This window comes from Sceloporus undulatus, chromosome 6 (assembly GCF_019175285.1).
Source record: "Sceloporus undulatus isolate JIND9_A2432 ecotype Alabama chromosome 6, SceUnd_v1.1, whole genome shotgun sequence".
NCBI lineage: Eukaryota > Metazoa > Chordata > Lepidosauria > Squamata > Phrynosomatidae > Sceloporus > Sceloporus undulatus.
Window position 1 is genome coordinate 112,674,719 of NC_056527.1, and position 8,741 is coordinate 112,683,459.

The window sequence follows — 8,741 nt, forward strand, 5'->3', positions numbered from 1 at the left end:
AAGAGATGATATGATAACCCTGTTTAAATACTTAAAGGGATGCCATATTGAGGAGGGGACAAGCTTGTTTTCTGCTGCTCCAGAGAACAGGAACCCGAACAATGGATGCATGCCTCAGGAAAAGAGATTCCAGCTCAACGTTAGGAGGACCTTCGTGACAGTAAGGGCTGTTCGACAGTGGAACACACTCCCTCGGAGTGTGGTGGAGTATCCTTCTCTGGAGGTCTTTAAGCAGAGGCTGGATGGCCATCTGTTGGAGATGCTTTGATTGAGAGTTCCTGCATGGCAGAATGGGGTTGGACTGGATGGCCCTTGGGGTCTCTTCCAACTCTACGATTCTATGAAGAGCCGAAGTTTCTATTTATCCCACTAGGCGTCAGGATTGAGCATTTTGCGTCTTGCAAAAAGAAACGAGAAAAAGGTCCAGCTCACATCCCCAGCCAATTCTGGGGGGATGCTAATGAGCCTCATTACTTTTCTTGCCTTAATTAAATTGGCGACTCACAGAAGGCGAGGGGATGCTCTGCAGGGCTGCCATCTGGAGAGGGAGGGTGCCAGCTGGCCTCTTCCCCACCTCCGATGCTAATGCGCCTGCTTCTGTTGACCCTCTGCCAAAAGGGCCTGACTCAGCCACTGTTAGGAGCAGCCGTCCTTTACACATGGTGTGGCTACCTGCTGGGCCTACAAACAGCCAAAATCTGTCACATTTGTTGTTGTTGTTGTTGTCGTGTGCCTTCAAGTCATTTCCGACTTACAGCAACCCAAAGGCACACACCTGTCATGGGGTTTTCTTGGCACGTTTCTTCAGAGGGGGTTTGCCATCGCCACCCTCTGAGGCTGAGAGAGTGCTTGGACGAGCCAGGTTTCAAATCCCGGTCTCCCAGACTGCACACCCTGCTGTATAATTTTCTCCAAGTGGTGTGGTGGTGGTATCCTTTGATGTTGTAAAGTGGACTTTAAAAACCAAAGCTTGAGCCCAGTAGTATTCTTTTATTTTATAGTAATGTTAATTTTTGATAATACCAAAATAGCATTTGGGAAACTGGCACCCCAAAATACCAACAGAATGAGAATTGAGCAGTTTCTAGGTGTGGACCGTTTTCCGTGTCTCATTCACAGCTAAAAATTTGGAGAATGACAAAAAAATGGCATGGTGGGGCAGAATCTTTATTTGAGGAGGCAATGCCCTCATTTTGCCACCCCTGTAAGTACACCATTGCATTTGCTGCTATGCCTGGGGCAACAAAGTGCCTTGGGTCAATACTGATTCCTCCAATTCACCAGACAGTATCCAGATCTCTCTCCATTCACCCGCCCCCCAGCAGCTCTAGAGGTGAAGCCACCTGAGAGTTAAAGCGCTTTAAATGGAGATAAAGACCTTTATTTTTTTAAGACAACATGCCAGTGCGTGTTAATAGTTGATTGCTCTTGAAAGACGCTTTTAAATCTTTTTAAACCTCTTTGCTATCAAGCAACTTCCTGCTTTAATGTTTTAATGGAAAGCACTTTACATGTAATGTGCTTAAAAGAGGGAGATGGTCTGAGAGCCACCTTTCCTAATCTGTCTTGAGGTTGAAACTGATTCTCAATTCCTCCTTTTTTGTTCCTTGTCTTAATAAGGTAGGGGAATTTACATGTCCCTGCAATACAACATATTTTGGAGACTATTGGATGTGGTTTGTTGTTGTTAGCCTTCAAGGCGAACCTGTCACAGGGGCTTTTTTGGCAAGATTTGTTCAGAGGGGGATTAGAGAAAATGCTGCAACATCTTGAGAAGTATCATGGATGGCATAATAGTTGGAGGATTGGACTACAACCCTGGAGACCACGGTTCAAATTCATGGAAACCCACTGGGCAACTTGGGTAAGTCAGACTCTCTCAGCCTCAGAGGATGGCAATGGCAACCCCCTCTGATGGATCTTACATTGAAAACTCCTTGGCCTTAGGGTCACCATAAGTTGAAAGTGACTTGAAGACACAAAACAACAAACAAACAAACAATTACTAGTACTACTAGTACTACTACTAATAATAATAATAGGCAATGTGGTGTAATGGTCTAAATACTGGACTATGACAATGGAGATGATGGTTCAAATCCTGGCTCAGCCATGGAAACCTACTGGATGACCTCAGGCAAGTCACACTCTCTCAACTTCAGAGGAAGTCAAAGGCAAACTGCCCTCTGAACAAAACCTGCTCCAAATGGGTCTGTTGAAATTCTATCCAGATTATCCTTTGGCCATTTATCAGATTCCCTGTATCTGTAAACCTCCGATTCTCAAATTTCATTGACTTCAATCCCCCTGTTGGTTACGGCTTCTGGGAGTTGGGGGTCCAAGACATCCGGGGAACCAAAGATTGCAAAGTGCTGCTGGAGACTGCTCCCATCATTTTGTATAGTGCCCATGCTGGTTGTGGCCTCTGGGAATTATAGTCCAAAACTTCTGGGCCATCAGAGGTTCCCCACCCCTCCGATGTAGCGACTCTTGGCTGCAACACTTTTGAAATAATTGGGAAGTCACAACTGGTTGAACAAGTTTAGGCAGAAATGTCTCTTCCGTCTCTTACCACAGATCTGAAACATCATTTATATCTCTTTGGAGGAAGAGGAAAGAGGCTGCAAACAGTGGAGGAAACTGTCCAAAGAGAACCCTGAGACAGACAGGAGGTGAACTGAGTGCACTACAAAGATTACACAATGTAAGACATGCAGCTCCAAGAAATTTGCTGTCCAAGGCAGTTGTCTGAACTGTCCGTTGCAAAGCTGGAAGACATCTGGCCTTCCAGATGTTGTTGGACTGCAGCTCCCATTTTCCCTCTTCATCTGCTATTCTGCCTAAAACTGATGGCCATTGCAGTCCAATAATATTGGGAGGGAAACAGATTCTTTCCCTGCTGGCCTTTTGGGCTAGGATAGCTCTAATGGTGGTTTTAGGCATCTTGCTGCTGAACCTGAAAAACTTCCAAATCCTCAACACTGCTTCTGCTTTTTAAATTCTTTCTTTTTGACAGTGTTGGTGCTTCTGCTGGTTTTATATTTTTGGCTTTCTGGAAGGGGTGTATTTCTATCTTGTTATGTATCAGAAGCTGCCTACCATTTTGTTTGAGAAGCTGCCTTGTTGGTTTTTAATTACAATTTAATTTGAAAGGAGGGAAACCAAAAATAAATAAACCTGAGATTAGAGGGGATTGTTCTTTTGATATTGCTAAAGCCACAGGTTTCTTTTAAGTATGTAGTCAATCACAGACTTGTAAATTCTGCTGCATCGGATGCCTGACTAGTTTTTACGAACAGTTCCAAAAAAACAACATCTTTTTTCAAACTCTGACTTTAAATATAATTTAGATTGTGATCCTGCACCTCAAAATAAAAACCGTTGAATTTAGTGGGGCTTACCTTTGAGCAAAGATGTACAGTATATGGTTGCCCTTTTCCACCATGCTATATGTGTTTGCTATTGTTGCTAGTGTGTGCCTTCAAGTAGCTTCTGACTTATTAAGATCCTAAGGCCCATCATGGGGTTTTATTGGCAAGATTTGTTCAGAGGAGGCTTGCCACTGCCTTGCCCTGAAGTTGAGAGAGTGTGACTTTCCCAAGGTCACCCAGTCGGTTTCATGGCTGAGCTGGGAACTGAATCCTGGTCTCCAGAGTAGTTCAATACCCAAACCACTATGTCACCCCATTGCCCAAAATATTGAACCTCAAACCATCCCACAGCCGCAGGGGGTAGTAAACCTCACCAGACACACAGCATGTGAGTCACACCCAAAATGTCCATTATCAAATGATGTGACACATCATGCTGAGGCCTGGAGAGGCATGTGCTATCTTATCTGCGACAGACCAGAGGTGACCAATACTTTGCAGGCATCTTCAAAGCAAGGCCATTCTCATGACTCATACTAAGGCTGAGCATTTGTGACTAGCCATTTTGACTATGAAGGATAGGGGCAGAAGCTCAAAAATATGTGGAGAGCCTCAGATCTGAGATTATCTGTGGCCCCCAAACTGTTTTGATGGTGCTTAACCCAGCCAGTAGTTTGGTAGAATTCAAAGATAATATCCATGTTAGTCTGTAGAATCAGTATGTAGAGAGAGCTTGTAGCACCTTTCAGACTAACTGAGAGAAAAAAGTTGGCAGCATGTCCTTTCATAGACTTACTGTAAGTCTGCTTAAGTCCAAATGCATCTGAGGAAGTAAACTGAACTCTACGAAACCTCATGCTTTCAACTTCTTTCTTTCAGTTAGTCTCAAAGGTGCTAAAAGATCTCTGTACCTACAGTAGTTTGAGTGTTGGACTACAACCCTGGAGGCCAGGGTTCAAATTCCCACTTGGCCATGGAAACCCATTGGTTAACCTTGAGCAAGTCGCTCTCTCTCAGCCTCAGAGAAAGGCAATGGCAAACACCCTCTGAAGAAACATACCAAGTAAACTCTGTGATAGGTTCACCTTAGGGTTGCCATAAGTCAAAAATGACTTGAAGGCACACAACAACAACCTAACCAGACTCTCTGGACCACTTTGTTTTTTTTGCCAAAAAAAATAATAATAATAAAAAGAAAAAGGTGAGATGCTTCTCCTAAAAGTCACTGGGGGCCTTTTCACATTACACAGTTATAGCACTATGGGCTAGTCTACCCATAGGTGTATTATGAGAATTGCTGTAGATTTTCACACATTCACATTGATGTTTGTCTTCACTTTTCTGCATAAGTTGGCATCTATTTGCCCTCCCTTTGCCGAAAATGCACAGCAATGTGAATCCATGAGAATTAATGTGAAGTAAGCAGACAGCAACAGTCTCAATGTCCTTGCAGAAATTTGCAGATAGTCTGGTAAAAAACGCAAATCCTTTTCCAGCAGAATTTATAGCATTTTCCATGGGGATGCAAAAAGCCCAAATTCCTCCAAATAGTCTATTGGATTTGAATGAGGAATATTTTAATCATGTAGACAAACCCTATGATTCCACTTTAAGTGCCATGGTTCCTTCTTAGGGATCCTGAGGTTTGCAGTTTGGGGGAGTTAACTTTTAACTTTTTAATAATAATAATAATAATAATAATAATAATAATAATAATAATATATTTCTATCCCGCCTCTTCAATAAAGAGTTTGGGGAAGTTAACTTTTAACTTTTTGTTAACTTTTAAAAATTGTTTAATTGGTTTTTTTAACTTTGTATTTTTAGTGTTTTGTATTGTTTTTACCTTGTGCTGCTTTTAATTTTGTTGGCCGCCTTGAGTCCCTATACCAGGAGAAAGGTGGGGTAATAATAATAATAATAGGTATTTAGAATTCTCTTCTAGAGATCTCCATGGCCTTTGGGTGCCTAAACTATATTTCAAAATGCTCAGATGAAGTTTTAAGGGGCTGCAAGGTTGGGAATTTGGAGACTGAAGGAAAGTTTCATTGTGGGTGGGCAGAATTGTTATTGGGGGGAAATTCCTTCATTTTGTCCCCCTTATAGCTAACTCCCTGCCACTCCTGTTCAGAAGCAAAGGGGTAAAGGCATGTTTCTTGGACCCCATTTCTCTCATTATCATAGGAAGCGAACTGAGCAGTCTCCTTCCTCCATCTTCTTGCCCTGAATTGTTATCAGGGCTGTGTCCCTGACATTGGTCCAATTCCTCAGGGCAGGAGGCCATCTTGAAAGCATGCGCCACACAGCACATCCGGCAGACTCAAGTCAGCGTCACTTATCATACTTGCCCTTTGTGGCTCCAGGCGAAATCTTTTCATGCCACAGCGATGGCCTAAGCCAGGACTATTTCCACGTTCCCGTGCATGGAGTCCCTTGGGGCTGTATTTCTCAAGCCTGTTGAAGTCAGGCAGTGTATCTAAACTTACTCTTAACAACTTCTTTCCTCCAGTCTTGGCAACAACTGTTTTGGGTTGTACTCCAAGAGAGATCTCAGGGCCTGGTGCTGAGTCTCCAGTTTTTGTGGGTTATCTCCAGGTGAGAGATAAAGGTGCAAATTCTCCAGTTTTGCAGGGCTCAGTTCCAGGCAAGAGGAAAGAGCTGGATTCAAGGCTCCCATTCAGCAGTGAGAATAGCAGCTTGCTACATTTTGCAAGGTTTAACTAACTTGTTGCTGTGACTTGCGATCACTAGGGCTATGTCTTTAATTAGCTTCCACCTTCCCTCATCCCTGTGGCACCAGGGCTCACCTTCCGCTCTGCTCTGCATCCACCTTCAGGCTAGAAGCAAGTAGACAGGATAAGATATTATTTATCCCTGTCTCCCTAAGTAGATGAGAAGGATTAATCATCTCATTTTATTTTGATCTGGGAACAGTCCCTTTAGCTAAGATTTCTGTCTTAATTTCCAGACAGGATATTATGTTTTCATTTGTGTCTATGACAAGCTGTGAGCATTTGTGGTTGGTACATAATGCATAATGCTTAATAACATCCTTAAGACTTGGGGTTTGGCCCAGAAACTACAGGGCCTAGGACAGTTCTGAACTGGCAACCCTAGTTTCCCCCATACCTCTCCAAGGTTGACCAGCCACACACCTGTTTATACCAGGCACCTTGACTATGTACACTGGTAGGACGTAGGAGAGGCCTTCCCCACAAATGGTAACCAAGAGATCTTTCCCTCACTGCATTCAAACCCAAAGTCCAAGAGTGAATCTACACTATAGAAACAATGCAATTTGACACCACTTTGAACGCTGTTGCTCCATCCTATGGAATCCAGGGATTTGTAGTTTTACAACATCTTGAGCCTTCTCTGCCAAAGAGGGCTGGTGCCTCACAAATCTAGAAAGCCCAGGATTCTTTAGAATGGAACCATGGCAGCTCAAGTGGTGCATTATTTCTACATTGTACATGCCCCCCCCAATTTTAAATAAAAGTTGTTTCACAAGATAAACTGTGGCCCCATACAGACAGGCCAAAATAAAGCTGCTTCGGGTCACTTTTGAGGTATGCTGTTTAAATGATGCATGTGTCCTAAGAGTCCAGAAGCCGCTCCAAAGCCACAATCCAGTCCTAAAGATAGGGGCTCAACTTTGGCGGAGCTTCTGGACTCTTAAGACGCATGCATCATTTAAACAGCATACCTCCAAAGTGACCTGAAGCAGCTTCATTTTGGTCTGTCTGTATGGGCCTGACTTAGCTATTTATGGGCATTTGACAATTTCCCCCCAAAGATGTGTGGTGGTGGTGCAGTCCTGAACAATTCTAGATGATGCATAGTGGGCTGCAGAATTGGGAGATGGGATGAGTGCTTTCCTTCTGTAGATGTCCTGAATTTATCAGAAGCTTTGAGACTAATTTTGGCAAATGCCTCGCTTCCAGTTTGCTTCCACGCTCATTTCAAGGTGCTGGTTTTGATCTATAAAGCCATAAACATCTCCGGGCCATGATCTCGGAAAGACTGCCATCTCCCATACGAGCGCTTCTGAAATTTAAGATCCTCAGCAGAGGCCCTGTTGGGCATTCCAACACGTTGTAAAGCTAGAATCGTTTGTATTCATGACAGGCCTTTTTCTGCAAGAGTACCCCAGATGTGGAAATGCCTACCAACTTAGGAAGATAGGCTGTCTGTGGCCTCATTCCCACTACCTTTTAAATCAGATCGCAAATCGGTCTGAACCGATTCAAACAACCCTGGTTCCCACTCAATCCGAATCGCTGAAGAGATTCTGAGAGGGGGGGCCATGCTCTATTTAACCCACATCTTTTTGATCCTGATTTTTCTGCTTCTTTCTTGATAAATTGATTCTGTGCAACTGTGAACCACATATGGATCAAAATCGATTTAAATTTGCCCTTTGGCTAACTGGAGCGGGCCCATTTTGAAGCAATTCAGGCATGAATGTGAGCCACAAGTGGATTATTTTGGAGGGGAAAATGTGATTGGGGCAAATGTAGTGGGAACCACGTTCTGCTGTCGAATCGATCCATCAATTCAGATCACACACCAGTTTATCTGTAAGTGGGAATGGGGCCTCTGTCTCCTCTAAGTTTCTGGTGCACAGATAAAATGATATTACATATGACCTGTAACAACTCTGTTTTAGCTGTCTGGATTGAAATTATTTTCAAGGAGTATGTTTAGTTTGTGTTGTAATGTTTTATCTGTATATTGTTTTAAACTGTTGTATCCATTATGCATTACCTTAAGAGCCCAGATGGGCTGAGAGTTGATATATAAAGGCTACAAATAAATAAATAAATGCCCTTCTGAGGTTCCCTTCTCACACCAACTCCACAATCGCAAACACTCCTCCAGAGCAGCTTTGAGGCAGTGGCAATGGGTAAGAAATGGGTATTTTCCTTCTGTCGATATCAATAAGCGTGCTCATTTATTAATGTTAGTCCGACTGTTCAGTGAATCTTACTCCCTAGAAAACGTATCGACAATTGCCATTTAAAGCTGAAATCTGGTTGATGAGTCTCAACTAGAGATGGCTTTCTCTGCTAATTTTATTCTTGGAGATAGCAAAGAATAATTTTTAACCATTTTCTTCCCATTATGAGAAAATAATTGAAACCTGCTTGCAGTTCAGAGGCATTTAGCACAAGATCTGCATGTGCTGTTCTGCACAGAAAACAGCATTTTCTGCACATAAAATAATATTATTGTTCTATGGAAAAATGCTATTTTGTTTGCAAAAAAAATGTATAAATTTTGTGCAGAATAAATCCTAAACTGTGGAGATTATTATAGGTCCAGGAATCATGTTATCTTGGTTTCCTGACTCTAGAAAACATGTTTTTC